Source organism: Lipotes vexillifer, unplaced genomic scaffold, assembly GCF_000442215.2.
Source record: "Lipotes vexillifer unplaced genomic scaffold, Lipotes_vexillifer_v1.1 scaffold237, whole genome shotgun sequence".
NCBI classification, from domain to species: domain Eukaryota; kingdom Metazoa; phylum Chordata; class Mammalia; order Artiodactyla; family Lipotidae; genus Lipotes; species Lipotes vexillifer.
Genome location: NW_006794332.1, coordinates 651656 through 673072, shown reverse-complemented (window position 1 = coordinate 673072; position 21417 = coordinate 651656).

Below are 21417 nucleotides of genomic sequence, written 5' to 3'. Positions count from 1 at the left end.
ACCTACTCACCTCTCTGTCCTAGTCCTCCAGGCAGCTGTTAAAAACCTTCACTACTCTTCTTGTCAACTGTCAGCTGACTACCTTGCTTCACTTCCTAAAGAAGAAAAGAGCCAAAAGGTAGAAACCTCTTAATTTTACCCTTTGACAACTGTCTTGAGCTTCTTTCCTCCTCTCTGGGAGGAGAGAGGTATACATTTTCCTTTCCAAGGTCCCTCTTCCAGGTGGATTGTATCCTCTTCCATCTCCACCAGGAGTTGCTCCATTAGGTAATCTGTTTCTCTTTCATTACAGTCATCTCTCACTACAAATGTTCTCAAACCCCTTACTTTCTCAAGAGTCTTCCTTTGATCCTACCAGTACTTGTAGCTACCATTCTATCTCCCTCCTTTCCTTCAACACCAAATGTGTAGAAAATGTAGGCTGCTTGCCTTTACTGACTCAACTTCCTCAAGTCATATTTATTATTCCACCCTTATAACATGGCTTGCATTCCCACTAATGCAATCTTTTTGAGATGACCATAAACTTCCTTATTCCTAACCAAAGGCTGATGCTTAATCTCCATACTACTTGGCAGCTTAGTGAAATGTGGCACCAGTAGGATTCCCTTCTGATCAAAATCCATTCTTCCCTAAGTCTTCCCTGGCTTCATTCTGTCTCCTTTGACAGACTCTTCCATTATGCTCATCCTTTAAATGTGAGCCAGTTTGCTAAGTTTCCAGCTGTGGGTACTCTTCCTTGCTTTCATCCCTTCCCCTAGACTGGGGGTTTGGGGGAAAGGTACTCGCCTGTTACATAAATACTACAAACACTCGCTTGCCTGAAAAAGGTACAAATAAGAATGAAACAGTCACAGCTCTTTTGAGTTCCATACCCACATTACTAATCTCTGGAGATCTATACTAGGATTCTTTTCAAGTATTTCAAATTTAATATTTATTTCCCTCCCCATCCCCAGTACATTTTTCTCTTCCAGTATTAACCGTAATGGCATTATTATCCATTATAGTCTTCTAAACCAGAATATTCAGTGCCATCCTTAAAGGTTCCCTCTCTCTGTCCCATCACATTCAATTGGTCACTAACTTTTATCAGTACTAACTCAGAAATGTTTATTGTATCTAGCCTTTTTTCTTCATTTCATCATTATGCTTAAAATCGTGCTTAAAATCAGCTCTTTATTATTTGGGCATCTAGAAAATGATAAAATCTTCCTTATCTTTCCCTCTTGTTTATCCTTTTAGCCAGTACATGTATTTTTCCACAGTTGTCCGAGTTAACTATCTTAAATATAATAGTAATAATAACAACAACTAAGCATTTCAAATCACAAGCCTGTTTAAGAAACAAAAATGCAATCATATACATTGGCTGACTATTTTCTACGAGATTAAAAATTCAGATTCCTTTCGTTTGCATTCAAAGCTCATCACCATCTGGCTTTATCACATCTTTCTAATTCATTACCTCTCTTTCTTCACATGTACATACACTCCAAGCTTCACCATATTGAAATTCCCACCAGAATTGTGAGGTACCTTTGCAGGCGTTATTTTTTCTCTGCCTAGAATGCTTTTCGCCCCATGTCTGCATTCTGCATCTTTTAGTAAATAGCTTGAATTTCATCTTTTTAGGTAAAACATTTCCCAGTTACCCCACAGAGTTACTGAAACCAACTAAACCTTCTCTAATTCCTTGTGTGGCAATGTACCCATTTTCCTGTCACCCTGACTTGACAATGAAGTCCTTTAGGACAGAGAATTTATCTCACTCATCTCTGTATCTCCAGACCCTAGCAGAACACCTGGGTTATAGAAAGTAGTCAGTAAATATCAAGTTAATAAACTTTTGACACATACATGTTTTACATTAATCACTGAAAATTAATGATGCGAATTCAGATAGGAAAAGAAACTCACCATTATTCTCATTTCAATATGTCTACCATTTTAAACACAAAGATTACTTTTACAAATTAGGTAAATAGCTTATAAAGACAGTAGATATTTAAGCCATTTTATAAACTATATTTATGGGACAAATTTGGACAGTAAACAAGATTGCTTGATAACTAATACATCACTGTCAATTATATTACAATATAAAATCTTATGCAGTCATATATGTTTATATTTTTCAGTCTACCTATCTAATTTATATATATTGAGAATATAATTTACCACTAAATGTATCCACAATAACTATAATGGCCACTTTTATTAAAATAAAGATTTTTAGTAATAAAATGACTTCATATATATAGAAGTCAATAAATACTTTAAATGGTTCACACCTTCATGTATTAAATTTATTGTGTATTTATCCTCTTGACGATGTATAAGAAAATAAACTGCTTTTCAGGTACCTAGATCGTACACTATTTTCTTTCTGTCCTATCAGAAAATTTACGAATCAAACTTTTAACTTTTTTGGGCAATAACACCTATATAGGTAGAATTATTCTTAAATTCATTTCAAAAACTCTGTCATGGCAGTGATATCAAAACTTAAATCCAATTCTAAAATTTTTCTTTGTATTATATTGAAATCTCTAGAAGAATAAAAATAAGTAATCTTAGTAAAATGGGAGCCACCTGTGTATTATCCACCCATTACCAATGTGCAACAGCAACTATGTACATTTTGTTAGCTGATGGGTCAAAAGAATGACAGGGTTAGTAATACATGGCATTGTCATCATATATACTTTTGGTTTTCATGAAAGGAACCACAGTAAGAAGCTTGAGGTATTCATCACTGCAGAAGACAAGTGCTACTCTCAGTTTCCACTGTAAACCTTTTCAGTTTTTGTTGTCATATCCAAGCCTTTGCTGTATTACAGTAGAAGAAATCCAAACACAGTCCTAGGCAGCTGTCAATTTTTCTTTCAACTTTTGACAAAACCCGAATTCTTTGCAAGCAGTCATTCATTTAGAAGATTTGTATTCATCACTGATTACCTAGGCATTCTTAACTCAGATCTGTTTCTACACTAACCTGTGATTCTATAAGCATAATAATAGGAGTTAAGTATTAATATTTTCCTGATTGTTTGTTGAGTACCTTAAGGAAAACCATTACACTGATTTTGCCTTAGACACCTCTAAATAATTTGCACAAGCTGACAACCAGATTTCACCTATTTCAAAGTATAAATCCCAGAGAGAACATGAGAACCTAATATTTTCCAATTAAAGTCTTTCATAAGGCATCAACAGCAAAGTGAAATAAAAATGAACATAACATGAAGATTAAAATGAGATGCTCTCAAACAGGGGTGACCAAGGCTTCCAGGAAGGTAATCCTTCTTATATTACTTCCTTTACCATTTCCTTCTCTAATCTTAGCAAGTAAGTCCAAGGGTCATTTGCCACATTTCCAAAGGGTAGAACTCAGTACAGCAGTAAGTGAAAAGAAGGCACTTAATTTCCCTATCCTCATATCCTGGATGTAAAACAAACTGAAGTCTGAAACCATATGTATTAGGATATCCAAGATACGGTGAAAGTAAATATAAAAATAAATATAAGTGACCACTTTTAACAAAAGTAATTTTGTCTGAGAACTTTTTCTTCATGTTTCTAAAACGACATATAATACTCAGAGTCTTGTTTTGGGAACACAAAAGCCACAGACAAAAGCTGGGGGTTTATGATATCACACCCATTACACATGAAGATTATTGTGCTAAGGATACTTTTAGGGCAATATTTTAATGTTATCATGAAAATGCTAACATAAAATAAGAAGTATATTTTAGGAAATGTAGTCTTTGAAATTTGGACTAAACCTAATCATTAAAGTGTATGTGTCTGTGCCTTCCTAATCAGGTATTTACATCTACTTTCATTGGGCTTGAGATTTAATATAGCTTAGTAAGACAGGGCTATACTAATAAATGATTCACAAGATCCACATTTCTTGCTCAGCTTAAGGAAATTTCTGAAAGTCCATTAAAAATAACTACAAGCTGTGCAATTGCATATTTGTGGTTCTAAAGAACACTGAGAGCTGATAGTTAATAAAATGGCTTCAGAAGGCTCAATGAACATGGAAAAAGGCAGAGCTGGCTCTTAGTAAGAAAAGAGTAGAACAGAAAGAAGGGATCAGGTGGGACGAGTGAAGAAGAAGACAAAACAAGAGAAAGTAGATTCTGAGTCTGATGTATGTGATGGAACTACCTGAAGGTCTTGAGCAAGAGAGTGACGTATTCAATACAGAAGACAGGAAATATGACTCTGAAGGGCTGCAATGGGTTCTACAGAAGGGAAAAAAGATGAAAGACTAAGCAAGTTGTCATAGCAGTCTAGAGACAAGGAACATAAAGACTGCCATTTATATCATTCAGTGTTCTAGCGTAGTATTCTTTCTTTGTGCACCAAAGAATATGGCTAACTTATATGACATTGACATTAATTTCAGATGATTAGGGATGTATTTACTCTCCATTATTCATTTAAACCTGATGTCACAGCCCCCAGGTCAGAATTCACAGCTCTTGTGTGTGTGTGTGTGTGTGTGTGTGTGTGTGTGTGTGTGTGTGTGTTGGAGGGGGAGGGAGGGTTGTTTCACATTGACACACAGGGGGCCATTGTTGAATATTTGAACTAGTTACCAACTAGCTTTACATAAACGTCTGAATTTCCAACTTTACAATCAGAAGATCTTTAAAAATTTAGAAGTCAAAATCGAAAGACCCGGCATTGCTGTATTTTTATATAACAATACATTGTCTTGGTTTTCAGACAGGGCATGCCTTTTCCATTTTGCTGCAGTTCCCACTATTCTATATCATTGCCCTGACTGAGCTCCGTTCGGTACTAATGTGAAGGGGTGGCTCAGTTGAGTTCACAAATCTTAGATCTAGATCTTCCAAAATGGATTTATGTTTTGAAACCATTTTTCCCAAATAGTTTCTCTTGCCACGGAAAGTACTAATCAACAAAGTCTATCATCATATATATTCACTGCTTGTAAAGAACTTTCATATATTAATATGATACACACAGTCATCCCATAAGCTAGGCAAACTACCGATCACATCCACCATTTTACAGATGAGAGAAAAGAAGTTGTGAGAAACCAAGAGACACACCTAAGCTGACCCTTGGTGAGTGTCTGAGTTGACATTAGGTCTTAGATCTTTCATCTTCTAGTAATTGGTCTTCTCACTCCTCCAAGCTCCCAGGGGTATATTCCAATTCATATATTCTGGGATTTACAGAATCTACCCTATTATGAAACCCACTCCCATCTCTCATATTTGCTCAACATTTTTTCCCCACTCCATCCTACCCCTGGACTCCACATTTCACCCAATCTTAGCCTCTATTCACAACTGGCTAGCTTCAATTGCTATTTCAGCTCCAAACTAACACCTCACTTCCCGAGGAAGCTTTCTCAGATACCCCAAGACTTGGATACATTTCCTCACTAGTTAGACCCATTATACCCTCTACCTACCTTGTTGTCACATGCTTAACACTGGATGAGTATCTGTCTCCCTGTCTGGACCTTAAGTGCTACAGGATAGGAAGTTGTGTTTCTCATTCACTGCCATGTCTCTAATCCCTAGAAGAACTGTGTCTGGCACATGTAAAGGCCTGGTGCCAACTTTTTGGTTTTGTGTTTGAAAATAGTGTTTTAATTATATCAGTCTAACTTAATAAATGAACAGCGACTGACATTTATCGCATTTTCTACCAACTTCTTCAGATATTCAGATGTCTTTATTCATGTCAGAACAGCAGGATTCTGGATGGGAATACAGTATGTGTCTGTTCAAAAATAGGATACTGGGATTTCCTCCGGCCACTTTCTTGACACGTATAAGGATGTGCTACCTTCACACTTTAGCCGACATATATCGTAGTAGTGGCACCCCTTATCAATGACCCTTAAAGTCTGTGTGGCCTCACCCAGTGTCTAGTTTGTAGCCAAGCATTCTGAGGCAGCCCATTCGGCTCACTCGGGCAAATTTTCCTGTTGTTTAATATAATCTTTTTTCTTTGTTGGCTTTGTCTAAATTGCCAGTTAGCAATGCATGGTGACAGCCTTTATTCTTAAAAGTGCTTATTTACATTTTTAAAAGCACCACACTTTTCCCCTGGAATTCTCAAAAAAAATTAAAAAGGGCGGGGGTGATGTTTTAAAACATTCTCTAATCTCCCTATGGGTTTACTCATTTTCTTTTCTTTTAAACAAAAGCCTCTCTTTGGTCAAGGTTCCCATAACTAAAATTGATTAAGTATAAGCTTTTTTTTTTTTTTTTTTAACATCAAATGTTATGTTAGGTATGCTTTGTCTTGTAGATCTTTGAGGCAAGGCTAAAGTCCTATTTAACAGTTAGGAACTCATTAACTACTAATGAATTTTATCATAGGGGAAGAAGGAAATAAAAATCATCAGCAGATGGTGAGTTTTTGAAACTAGAAGAAAGCTGCTGGCAATCAATATGGCAAAGACCATCAGTAGGGAGATATTGAAAGCATAAATAAAATGTTGCTTTTAGCCGCTCTAAAATTTTAGCTATTGTCCAGACACAAGGAATATGATGTGGAGAAGCAGAGAAACAACAGAAAATACTCCATGAAAACAGGAGTTCCACTGGGAGACTTATTAATAAAGAGTCCTAAGAAAACATGTCATGGATGAAAACCCAAGGAAAGTCACACTGCACAAAAATATTGATATGTGTTTACCATTATTAAGTTTAAAACTCTTGATTTTTCCATACCTAGGCTGCATGTCCCTCATTTTGTGAAGCACTTTCTGATTCCACAGCTCGAGTCTGTCACTTCTCCTAAATTCATAGGCCAGTCAATCCCTATTTATTGTAGCAAGTGCTACAATGCTCTAAATCTATCTCTGCATCCCTATGCATCCCCAACCAGGCTGGAAATTCTCTGAAGGTGGAACCAAGTCTTCATAAATGTATCTCCCATAGGACCTGGCACGTGGTAGGTACTTCATAAATGAATGATCAGTGTATGAATGTTTGCAGCAAATCTGAATAACAGATCAGATATCAAGGTAGGGCACTGCTTAAGGACAAGAATGGAGCTTCATTTGAATTTCAGGGTACTAAGGTCGCCAGTGCCATGGTCAGCAAAGGGCTCCATCATAAGGACAAATAAAGGGCCTCTGTATATTCTGCCACTATTTTTACCTCTACTGATTGCAGAGAGTTGGTAACGCAATTTACCACAATGATTGATCCAAACAGATCCTCGAATCTAGCACCTCTTCTGAGAAGTTAAAGCCCAATTAAGATTAACCATAACTGGCACTAATACCATGTAAACACAGCATTCCAAACATCAGTCATATGCTTGGAGGGGTGGGACAGGAATCAGACAAAAGCTAAGCTTTGTCTTGAAATCCGGGTTATGATGATGCTAAATAAACATCAAAAATAGCGACTCTGACATTTTCTGTTTATTAAGTCTTTCCCCCTCATCTATTTCCCGCAGATCCTTCTACAGATGGCTGTGGAGACAGGCACCTGCTGCAGACCCTGTTCTCCCCTGGGAAACATGTGTTCACTGTTTTTCATGGCCATTCTATTTTAAGACTTGCTTTCAGGAATGCCAAAAAAGGGACCGCTGCTAAGCTAACTTGCTCTGCCCAGCAAGAAGCAGGTGACAAGCATTCCTCTAGTCAGTGTGGGAACTAACCAGAAATGTTTGCTTTGCTGGCTTTGTTATCATACTTCTTTTAATCTCTTTCACCTACTTGAATCCAGTGGGAGAGAATATTAATTAATCAATACAACAATGAACCTGTCCTCCGGAGAGAAAGTGATATACCTGCAATATAGTGTTATCTCTATTATATCAAATAGGCTAATTTACAGTGGTCTACATTTCTCAGTTATGTAGGTTACAAGAGGATAGGCCTTCATATCATAGCCATATTCTATACAAAATTAATTTAGTTCCTGTGGGTACATTGCTAAGACGTTCTATTTAACTTCAGTTAGATAAAAAAAACACAAAAAATAGGGCCCCTGACTTTTAACTTTTAACTGTGCTTTAGTATATTTCCAACATGGGTATTATTCAAGGCCTCATGGGTAAATATTGAAATTAAATCTATGGCTACAAGATTTTTGTTAATGAGTGAGGACACTGCCTTATCTTCATATTCCAAAGGCCTAAAGCAGCACTCCTCTAAGCACTGTCCATGCATTGGTGCTGGCATAAGCAGTTTTTTTATTGGTCCACCATGAGATAAAACAGAAATTGTGAGCAAGCATTTAGAAGCGCCTATAGCCACGTGAGAGTAATTTTATGTTTGCTGAATCTAATAATAAAAATTTGTGTTTTATATGTCTTTTCTAATTTTATTTTTCTAATAATTCAATTCCATCCTATTTTATGAAAGTATTAATCCACATCAGATTGTAAATTAAGAAGGGAAAAAAGGTCCTTTTTGAGAATGAGTACACTCAGAATGGCAGGGATGCCTAGTGTGCAGGGTCAGGCCAACCTGGATGAGATTCCAGCGCTTCCACGCAGAGCCATGGGGACAAGCTGTTTCAACCCACTGTGTCTCAACAGCCTCATCTGCAAGATGCACATCATGCTGTTTATATCCCAGGATCTGTGGGAAAATCCCAGAGCACTGGCTTTGATATCAGAGAGCCCTCAGTTTCTTCAACTGTAAAAGGAGCATAATAATACCAGTGTCACAAAGTTGCTGTAAGGATTAGATAACTGGGTAATGTCTGTAGCTCAGTGCCTTTTGGCATCCACCAAAACCCCAAAGTTATCAGTTATTATTATTGAAAGTGTTTTTCTCACATAGTAGGTGCTTGATAAATATTAGCTTTTTTTCTTTTCTCACTTGTGTAGAGGGTGTTATGCCTCATGGGTTCAGTCCAAACTTCTGAGTGACCTGGAAGCGTCTCAGACTGACCATGCCACATATGGATGCTCTAAAGAACGATCTGGATCCTTTGAGAAAGAGTTTGTGGATCCAGCCCATCCATACAGGCCCCTTCTGTTTAACGGCAGACATTTCTCCTCTTAGACTTTCATCTGAGAATTTCTCTCTGGGATGTCTCTGCATTAAATGATACAACGCCGGCAAAAGGCAACTGACAGCAATACCATAAGAATATACAGAATAGCTATTTCAGGTAATAAGGGAAATTTTCAAAGGGAGAGAATCCTATCTCCTCTTTCACAAATTACTAAACACGTGTCTGTTCATGTCCTCCCTTAAAAAGGCCGCTTGAGGAGGTAGTCATAATGGGTGGAAAGAAGACCAAAAAAGCTTCTACTCCACTTTTGAGTTTACAAAACACTTCAGTTGATTCATACAACACCAAGGCAGAGCCCTCTCTTCCTCCTTCATTGACCAACTAAAGCTAAGAAATGAAAGGGTTTTCCAACCATACGTTGCCCGTGTAGGCATACCTGAAACATGAACCCAGTCCTTCAAATCCTCAAACCTGTGCACAGAAAATACAGGTAAAGTAGTTACAGAAACGAAGAAGACGATTTCAGGAGCATGTCTCAGAATAATAGTTTGATGGGTGAAAAACTTTAAATCATGAATACAGGTCTTTGTGAAAGAAATACAATGGACAACCAAGAACGAATATGTGGATGGGATGTGGGTAGAAAAAAATGGTTGTATATCCCCAAATAAAGAAGAGTATTAGGAAAAAATGTTCAAAGGACTACCGCTTGTGGTCTAAGGCATAACTAGATTCAAAACCCACAGATACAAATGGGAAAAAAAAAAACACAGAAAAGCTGACAGACATTCCTAAATGACCCCAGGCGTAGAGAGAGGCAGCCTTTGAGGATGTTAGACAGCCCCCAGAACAACCTTACCCCTTGGCCCAGTTAACCATTCCCGTGCTGGGGAGACTTCCAGAAGGCAAGGGAGGGATCACAGCGTCAAATTTCTCTAGCTGCTGTCGGATGCCTGCAATCTCATCAGCTCTGTATTTGATCTTTGATAAGAGGTCAGTGACCTTTACAAGGGCAACAGCTCAAGTGTTCTCCATCATCTAGACCTTTGTGGGGATAAATTTCAGGTCCTTACTTGAAAGGAGGTTTTACTCGGAAAGGCAAGAAGAGAGGCAAGCACCAGGCATTCAAGTGGAGAGAATGAGAGAATAAGGAGAGAATGAACCTTCTCAATAAAAGCTGGCAATGCTGAAGGTGGATATTGACTTTTCACAACTTTGCCTAATATTAGCCATCATTCTTTGAATAATGCATCATTTAGAAAACTGCATATACAGGGTATGTGTGTATCTGCACTGACATGCAATAAATAATAGTAATACTAAAGATCATTGCTGGTATTTATTGACCTCTTACCATCTACCGAGGCTTGTACTTTTTACACTCATAATTCCACTTAATCTTCACAGTAACCAAATGGGGGTGGGTGTGATTGCTTTCCTCATTTTATAGCTGAAGAAGCAAATTTAGAAACTGTTTATACAGCTAGTAAGTGGTAGAGCAAGAATTTAAACCAGTCAATCCAATTTCAGTTTAACCTCTACCTTTGTGCACTAAACTTAAGCTGCAGTGTTTTCATCATAACACACACACACACACACACAATCAATATTCTAGACCCTGTAGCATAGAAGCCAGAGCCCTCTACCCATTGCATTATTTAATCCTCTGGTTTAATATGCACCAAGTACACAAAAACTGGATTAAGAAGGAAAAGAATGCAGCAGTTCATCTTCAGAAAAGTTGGGAAACAAGGAGGGAAACAGTGAAAGTGGAAGGACATAAAATTATTAAGTGTGGAACATTTGTCAAAGTAGAAATGGAAAATGAAGAACTTTCTGTATCTCTGAAAAACAAACACTGAAAATGTAAACATTTAAAGTGTGAAGGAACTGCTTTAAGTTCAATGAAAACCTACAGATTCAACGGGGCTTTCTGCTAAATTCTGACAATGCTCATCTAAAATCCCTGGGTAGAAAAATGTGCACAGTATTAGTAATTACGGTAGTTTACAATTCACCTATCAGTTGCCAATTCATCTGTCTCACAAACTTGTATATCTCTATTCTGTGCTTTTCAAACTTGAATGGGAATATCCAGGATATGTGAGAGTGTTGGGGGAGGGGGTAGAACAGGGCTTGGCACATAGGAGAAGCTCAGTAATTGTTCTCTGAATGAGTCATGAAAGGGTAGACATGGCACTCATCTCAAATATCAGTTTTATTCAGAGGTAAGCAAATTAAAACTTTCTTATATAATAAAACAATCACAATACATAATGGAATAGAATACAAAATGTAAGTGAATTTCTAAGCTAAAACCCAAAGCTGCAAATTAAAAATGGACTTGTTTTGGCATCTGTTTAGGGCTGCACCCCCATTCCCCAGGGACGCCTTAGAGAGACCCTGTTCTCTCCCCTCCACCATTTTTATTACTTGGCTGAAAAATTTGGACAAGTATATACATATGAATATCTGTGTGCATATATTTAACCTGGATCATGGATCACTGACCTTCATATTTAAAACTGAATTTGTTTAAGGGAACTGTTATCTTTATGTTACGTTAGAGAGAAATGGTGCATCCTTCCTCTTAGCTCATTAATAGCACAGTGGCCCCTAAGAACCATAGTAGCTGAAGGGTAACCACTTCTTTCCCTCTCTTGTCATTTTATCTTCCAGAATAAAAAGACATTTTATCTTTTCATTTAACAAGTTAGAAAAAGAAACACAGTAAGAAAAAAAGAGAAAAGGAAAAGAAACAAAAAATTCATCTTTATTCCCCACGATTCCACCCCTTACCCCTGAACACGACTATCCTGGGAAAGGGTTTTGAAAACCAGAAAGTACTGACTAAACAAATGTGAGTGAGATCTCATGCTACTAGAAAATCAGGAGGCCACTTCATCCACTAAAGTACAATGGAGGGTAGCCATGTCGAGTGTCCCAAAGACTTTGGCTATACTCATGACAATGTTGCTTTAGTCAAGCAAAGAATTGCATGGTGACTTTGAAATATTTTAAACTTATTGATCCTGAACCTTTCTTTAGAAAATAAACGAGTATCAGAGATTCTTCATGGATCCCAATCGACATTTATAAATAGAAACTCTTTGTCAACTTGAGGCCAAATTGGCTAAAGAATTTGTCTAATGGCTAAAATAGAAGGGACTTCACACTCCTGAAAATATTCCAGGTACAGTCATGGTGTGGACATCCATTGGCCTTTAATCATTCATATATATGTGTGTGTATACATATATGCACACACACATATATATGTATGAAAACAATGTATTTATATCTTGTTAACACTTTAAATGTTATTTTTCCATTGCACCCTCTGTTAACTTTTGATCCAGTCTGATAAAACAAAACAAACTAGGGTTATACTTCATGGTAAGAAGATACATGTACAGGCTCTAACTCTAGTGAAAGAAGAGGTTTTGTAAAATTTGTTTCAATATAAGGCATGTGGGCACCAGCTGAGGAATATTTGGATTTATTCATAAGATCTGCTACGATATTATCACAATATTTGCATGTATCTCAAGAGTACTAGTCCTCCCACCTTAAATGTATATTACATTTATCCCTCCTAGATGACTCTCACATAATGCTCTTAAGCTTCCTTAAAATATATATTCAGTATAGATGCAAAATTATATTATTCATCCCAATTTCACCACTCACAAGGAAATCTCCTCCGAGGAGACAACTGAACAGCCCACTGCTGCTCAGGCAGAAGGACTAACGCCTTTCCTCATGCCATCTGCTTCCTAGGCTCTCCTCTGCTAGGACGTGAGAAAAGGCATCCAACGTGGCAGAGCGACAGGTCAAAAGGTCAAGGATCAATACAGTGATGTGTGTTAGGGTACCTACTTGATTAAGTGAGCTTCATAAAATATTTAAAGAGGTTTATACTTACCACTTAGGAAATACTAATCAAATTAACAGAACACAGAGAATTCTCAATTTCTTGTTCTAATAGAAGCAAACAATAACATGTAAAATGTACTGTTTGAGGACCTTCACAAATACCTATATTTGATGGGAGTTTTCACCCTGCACATTTAGTTTCTGCTAACCCAGGAGTTACTATTAAAACTACTTGGGATTCCTCCACTACATCTTATTTAGTCAGTGGTAGGAAGCAGCCCAATAACATGCTGAGTAGAAGGGGACACCCATCTGCATTGACAAAATGCACCAGAATTAATCCTCGAAAGTGAAATTTCTGCATCCTATAATCAAGAGTTGCTGGGCATTTGATTAAATACCCCAGGCATTTGGTCCCCAACCTACTTTTGTTTCTCTCCACAACTGGCAAGCAAGAGAGATTAGACCAAGAACCTGAAGAAACACAGTGTGTACTTTAATACGGAAATGCTTTTACCTGTCATGCCTGCTGTGAACGAAGTGGGCTGAGCTTTCAAAATGTTAGTCAGCTTAATTCCCAGTTGGTGGCACTGGGAAAATGTAGCCATGCAGTCTTATTGCTCTGTTTCTGTTCTTTAACTGCCAACTGGAATACAATAGAGGAGTCAAAGGGAAACAAAGGAGAGATGGATCCAAAAAGAACCCGAAGGATGACAACAAAGCACGCAGAGAAAATGCTAATGAGTCAAAGACACTGCTCACCAAAGTTGGCATCCCAGACTATTTTCACACTAAAGATAATTATGCTTCAATTAACTGCCACTTTTCCCCTCAAAAACTCATGCTTTACAAACTACAAATTATCTAGTGGAAATTCCTCACTGCAACGCTTCAGGACAAGTCACAGGATGTGCTTAACCCAAAGAGAGAATGGTTACTACCATGTTGCTGAGAAATGGACAAGATACATTTTACATATTGTGGGAGATTTTGGTATAAACATATAAGGGTAGTGATGTTGAAAACACTAATATTTTTGGACTACAAAAAGAGCCCATGAGCTCTTTTTTTTTTTTTTTTTTTTTTTGCGGTATGCGGGCCTCTCACTGTTGTGGCCTCTCCTGTTGCGGAGCACAGGCTCCGGACGCGCAGGCTCAGCGGCCACGGCTCACGGGCCCAGCCGCTCCGCGGCATGTGGGATCTTCCCGGACCGGGACACGAACCCGTGTCCCCCGCATCGGCAGGCGGACTCTCAACCACTGCGCCACCAGGGAAGCCCCCATGAGCTCTTTTTCGATGGAAGACGGTATCTGTACCAAATAAAGGGGACTAGATATTTGAGAAGGCGGCCTCTCAACCACTGCGCCACCAGGGAAGCCCCCATGAGCTCTTTTTCGATGGAAGACGGTATCTGTACCAAATAAAGGGGACTAGATATTTGAGAATTCTCACATTGTATCTACAGGCACCTGGAACTTTCCATATATCTGGCTCCTCCATCACCTCTCTGTTGTCTTTTGTACTCCTTTTCTTCCCATGCGGCGTTATATTATTATAACAGTAAATGCAAGGCTGTCACTTACCATGAAATCTTTAGTTTCCATTTTACTTTTAGAATAATTCAAAGTATTCCATTGTCTTTGGTTTGATCACATTTAAGAATTCACACATCAAAAGTTAAACTTCATCAAATGTTAGAGAATCGTATGCCTTTCCCCCACAATAAGAATTATAATGTAATTTATTTTTATTTAGATATGCATGATACACTGAGTTATAATTTACTAAGCTGGAAAGGATGGAAAAACAATAAAAAGAATGTAATTTATGCATAAATAAAATACAGTAAATAGCCTCGCTTTAAATGCCTCAAATTGGTCACAGTTGAGACAATGCACATAAAGCTTTATATTATGGGTTTCTGTGTCAAATTGAAATCCGAAACTTTCTTTGGGCTGGGATAGTAATAAATAAAATTAAATGTAACCTCAATTTATGGGACATGACAAAATCTTACCTCATTAGATGGGACATCCAGAATGTTGCACTTTCCATGTTATTTTACTAATAATGCAGCAGCAAACTTCTAATGGTCTTTCTTATAGTACACTGTTCTTCTGGGTAATCAGAGTTAGGGTATTAACCAGATGATCCAAAATTAGAATACAAATTATAAACAATTTTTGTTTTTTCTATTGTTTCAGCCAGTCTGAAAGTTCAATATAAGAAAAAAAGTGTTAAGAATTTTCCACTGGATACCAAAAAGACAAAAATATTAAGGTAATTCTATATATTACCACGAACGTGCTAGCATTTCATATTTTAACTTCCTTATAATCAGTTTTTGATCCCACAAAGTATTAAAACTCAAATTTTATCTACCCCCAGACATAGCAAAGTGATGGTAACGTGGCAATTTCCTACTTGGAGGCCTGAATTATCTTCCTTGATCATCTGCTGTGCTCAAATTCATTATAAAAATGACCAATTTACCACCTCGCTTCACACGAGGAAGACAATACTACAGAATGTGGGTCCCAGGGTAGAACAACCAAATGCTACCTGGGGACAGATGAGCAAGCTAAAGTGTGTGTGAGTAACTTAAAATGTTCCAGTTATTCTTTTGCTTATAACACAATTTCTATATCCCCATTATGAGCTCCAAAAACACACACTTGGAAGCAAGAGCGATGAGCATACGTGATTTTCAACTGCCGGAAGCCAACTCACAATATATCGCTTACCTTGTACAGAGATGGAGCAGCACAGGGCTCATGATAGGATGAGTGATGCATAAGATGTTCTTCAGCTCACTTCCCCTGGGATTTATGCTTCCAAACCTAGGAACACCGTCTGCCTGCATGGAAGCAATGCTAAGCAATGCGGTCAAACAACCGACGCATTATTGTATAGCTTTTCAACTTTGCGAAATCTAGAAGAAACCGTAAAATAAGTACACAAATAAGCAAGTATGTGTCTAAAAATCATGGCACAAATTTGCTGGACAAATACACAGTTTAAATAAGGAAGATCAGGGCTCATATTTTCAAGTGATGGGCTCATATTTTTAAGTTTGTGTGAATAATATGCTTTTTCTTAGAAGCTGAAGGACTATTGCCTTCTTGGTTACAGGTTTATGAGAGAGATTGTTTTGTATTGTACAACACAAGTATTCCACAAGGAAATCACTGGATCTGAATTACAGATAAAATGTTGGTCAAAGAGTCAATTTTTTTTTCAAAAGTACCCAAAGGAATAAAGAAATGAAGTGAATCTAAGAAAAGTATATGAGAAAAATGTATATGCTCAAATTCTCATTTGACTGCCTCATTTAATTTTTTTGAAAAAAATGTCACCAGTTTTGTAAAGGCATAGTTTCAAATCAGACTTGTTTCTAGTCTAAATTTAGCCTCTGTTCCTTGTGTCATATATCTTCAGGCATGAGAAGAAAAATCAATGCCCTTACTCACCTTTGGAAGAATTTCACTGCCAAGTCTCTGTGGCTCTATGGGATCCAATAATCCGTGGCTCAGTATCGATTTTTCTATGACACCTGTAGAAATGGCCTCTCCTTCCTTTCTAACAAAATATAGCAACAAAAGTCGTGTAGTTTCTGAATAAATTAAACAGAGGCTATTAAGCACAACTTCATCCTACAAGGATATGTGGCTTACATTTTCTAAAACACAACAAAAAAAAATGTTACCTTCACTTGATTTTTCTGAGCCACTTAACAACTTTCTAGAGATAACATGAACATATATTTTAAGAGATAGTTTGAACGTAATTTTCTTAAGTATGTTGCAGCTAACTCATACATTACAAATAGTACTTATTTTTCTAAGAAAATAGACAATGGTAAAGCCTATCAAACTTCAATTCCCAATTTTAAAATATCTCCAAAATCAAAACACTTTTTAAATATGAGAAACCACAATCATGTCTTGAAAATCAAAACTTTTGATAAAATAGAAGACCCTTCCTGGCAGTGGAGTAGAGCATATCAAATCCTAGGAGAGAGGGTGGGTTAAACTTTTGGGTGTGTTTTACAGCATTTTTTAAAAAGAGTTGGGAGAACAGGCAAGAGCCATCACTTTCCTTGAGAAACATAAATACAAAACCAAAATCAAAACCCAAGAAGTCTTGTTTCCAGCACTCTTCACACACCTGATATAAACCTCAAAGGTACTTGTTTCACCCTGGGCACAGTTCTTTGGGCATATCTTAATACACTCCCCGCAGCCATTCTGCACTGAGTGGAGTAACTACGGTTGGCAACCCACTCCATCACTCACTCCATCAGCCTGAGAATCTGCAAATTAAAAATGCAGTGTTAAAAAAAAAATTCCTTTTACCTTTGCTTTTTCTCGTAAAGTTCTAGAGAAGAAAACACAAAGCAGGTTGTTTCCCACTGTATATGTGACATGTGATGTCTTGGTTAAAAGTGACACAGCCATGTTGCACTCTGACAGGTCTAGTGTTAAGACCTGACAGATATAAACCTGCAAGAACAACCTCCCTGCCACAGATATTTAAGCTCATGTTCAAACTTTGACTTGATAGTCGCCTTATTAGCTTGCACAACAGTGAGTGCTACTGCCTTTCAAGTTCATTATAAATTATGCTATTCTTCACATTACTGTCAATTTAAGCTCCCGTTTTACTAAAATGTAGGTATTTTAACTGCTCATCAAACCTGTGCACCTTTTTGAGTTAAAGAATTAGATCAGTCCCAACTCCAGTTCTCAAGGGAGAAGTTCCATTGTTTATCAGGCCATGTCTACACTGGCTGAGCAAAGCGCTCGGTTCAGAAGGAGAAGCGCCTTTGGCAGCTAGAGTCCACATAGCTGACGCATGGAGGCTCGGGTGGACCTTCCTCACCTAATTACACAACAGCAATGAGGTTACTGAGCATTTGATGAAAATGACCCATGTTGTTCTAATTTATTTACATGGTAGTCATTTAGAATGTAATTCAAAGAACCTATAATAAGAATGCTTACACATCACAGGCAACGATGAATGTGAGTATTGAAATACCTGATAACACAACATTTGCTTTAACCCAATCATATTCTTCCTAAACAAGACAATGGTGACATGATTTAAAAGTGCAATACTTTTTTTTAACTGGTCTAGATTAAGCTTATAGCTCTGATTTTATATTTATGGAGAACAATCTTCAGAGTTCAAATAATTTAAAAGATTAGTTCAATCTCACAAAAAAATGGGTCGAAATGGTAATTGATATTTCGGAGGAAATATTTACACTCTTCCAACTTGCATCACCAAAATTTAGTAACAACCGGGGTGCATTCTATTCTGGGGACAGTACAATGCCCTCAGATCATCTTGAACATGGAGATCCTTTCATCAGTTTTTAGAATAAAAAGAGGTTTAGCAGAAATGTTCTTCCACCAGCTCTGAAATTACAGGCTTCCCCCTCCATCCACCCAAACACACTCCACCCTGCAAAATAATAGATACAACACTAATCACATGTGGAATTTTGCCAGGATTCCCCCACTGGTGAGCAGGCAGAGTTGGACCAAATTGTCCTGAAGGAATAAAGCCTCTCTCACTCCCATGGATGCCCTCAAAGGGCGTTAGGGAGCATCCATTCCAACCCTTTGAAGACAGGAGGAATGTGTGGGAATTTATCAGAACTGTGCTCCTCGAGCGTCACTTTACATTGCCCCGAAATAAATTAGCTATGTTTATGCTATGTAAACTCCAAACCCCAGTTTCCCTAATGCAGGTAGAATTACCTCCCATTTTTCTTCTGCTACTCCCATCTTCAAGTTTTTGAGGATAGGGGGTTAGTCTCTCTGTTTAATAATCATTCAATTTAGATGCTAAAGCCCCTTTGTCTGGGAGCAAAATCCTACCTTCAGACTGAGTCATGGAAACACACTTGTTGGCTAACTTATAAATTACCACTCAAATTCTAAAACCAAAATAAATCTAGGTGATCTAAGAATTGCTTTACATAGCCAAGTCTATCTAAGATAAAATGAATCTAGTTATCTTCTTTTCCTATGTGAAAGCCCTAAGAATGTCTAAATATAAAACCACTGTTGATATCTTTGCCACACCATGCTTGAGCAACTCGTGATGATGATGATGTTGATGATGATGATGATGATGACGACGACAGAGCAAACACGCTTATGGTACTTACTATGTGTCTGGCACTGTTCTAAATGCTTTATAGACATGAACTCATTTAACCCCCATGACAACTCTGTAAGGTAGGTACTATTATCTCTCTTTTACAGATAAGGAAACAGAGTCACAGAGGCAGCAAGGAACTTGCCCCAGATCACCTGGTCAGGAAGTGGTAGGGCCCGGATTTGAATCCAGGCAGTCTGGCCCCAGCGTTCTTTTACATTGCTTCCCTTCTCTTTGCCCTGCCACGGTCACCAAACCAATGTCATTACGGATAGAGATTTATATCAAAACATGGTTTCTATACATGGGCTCTTCCTTTCCTATATGACTGGAATTAATATGCCTGGAACTAAAGCTTTACCCTATGAACTTCTCAGGGTCCTGGGCTTGTTTATCTGCTTTTTCCTCAGGCATTTTCTTCTATATTGAGCCAGCATCTCCTTCTTTCAGAATAAGTTCGATGCACTCAGAAGCAAAACCGATTCTCACTAATCTTTGTTTCGGGATACCATTTACTCCCTGAAAACTTAAATCCTGGAAGATGCTCACTGAATGTGAAAATAAGTCAGAAAAGAACTGGAAGAATAAAAGTGATGAATTAGGGCCTTTAGTAGAGTAGGTACCTAATTGCAGCCTAATGGAGTTGGGCCTCCTGAGGTCAAATCCTCACACTACCTTTCGCAAGTTGCGCAAGTTATTTATGTCTCTATGACCTAATTTCCTCACCTATAAAATGGGAATAAAAATGGTACTACCGCTGAGGGTTTTGAGGATTAAATAAACTAATCCCTGTAAAATGCTTAGCTTACTGCATGGCACGTAGTAAGCACTCAATAAATGTACACTATTGTTATTATTAGATTTAGTTTGTACAGATTAGACGTGAGCTGCAACTAAGCACAAACAATCAAAAGTTTTGCCATTTCAGTGTAAAAGCATTAATACAGATTTTGGGAAAATTGGATGTGGTCGCAGGAAATTCTTTCAGCCCAGGGACAATTTGGCTTTAAAAATTCACCATGACATAGCTCCACAAAAAATTTCATTCCCCTCTATTTGGTGAGAGCGCAGGCAAATTACAGGAGATGACAGAACTACCTAAAAAATCATCAGAGCTTACAATGCTGTCAGACACCCGCCTTGAGAGCCAGAAGTAGTTATTTCTATGCGGTTATGTTTTAAGTAACATAAAAGGATTACTTGCTTAATTGTTTGTTTTGTATATCATAATCCAGGTTTCTGCACAGAGTTACTGAAGAGACATTGACCAGCGCGGCAGAAATGCAATTTTAACAACTGTGCGATTCAGCAGCAGGAAAACTGTCTACACACCCAGCTTGTCTTTTCTTTCTTTGCTCCCTTCCTTTCTCTATATTCTAAAAGCTTGGGTTTATGCTTAAGTCCCAACTCTTTGAGGCCACAAGGGAGATTTAGAAATGGCTGCTTAGGAACCTGAAATAGAAATTTCCATCGAAGAGAGAGTAATATAAGTACTAGAAGAAGATGACTCGCGGAATGCCCACTAGCACGGAGCTCTTCGGTAAATGTTATACAAAGAAAAAGGAACAGATTGAAACCTTTTTTCCTTTCAGTTCTAAAATGGACACAGTCACCAGAGAGAGAAAGCAAGAAGGCTGGAGGCCCCAAAAGAGAACTACGGAGAAGCTATTCCAGGTAAAGCTCACACTTTTGCCTGGATGTTCCCAGGATGCTGAATTGCATTTTTGTGGTCTAGGTGCCATGGGACTTGGGAACCACTTGCTGGTCCCCAAGGGGCTAGCGGTGAGCAGGGGAACATTTCCCTCATTTCCCAGTGCCTCAGACATGGGTACTCTTTGACAATCCTGAGGGGAAGAAAATATTGATGTATAAAGTAGTACCCTACTCAAGAATTAAAATTTTGAAGAAAGGGGTCAGTGTGTAGCCTCATCTGATACAAAGAGAGCAGACAGAAAAAGGAATGGTGAGACAAACACAGAAGGTGTTCATTTTAATCCTACATTTGCACCTGTGAAAGCTCACCACCGTCGATCTTCAGGAGGCTCAGACTTATCAACACACAGACGAGCAGACTTTCATTCTGAAATGAGATTTTAGCAATAATCAGGTTCCAGTTCTCCAGATAAGGATGGTGTGTCCCAGAAAGTCACCAGCCTAAAGGATCACTGAGTGAGGGGCAATTCTAGGATTAGAACTCATGGAGATAGAAGAAGGTGGCTGAAGTATTAAGAAGTAACTTCCTGATAGCAATTGTTATTCCAAAGAAAATGGAAAGGCTGGGAAACAAACGTCTTCTACTGGCAAGAGAGGTCACAGCAGCCTCAGCTGGGAATTATCTACACGAATGACAGAGGCGCAAAGAGGAGATGCTGTACTCGGCATT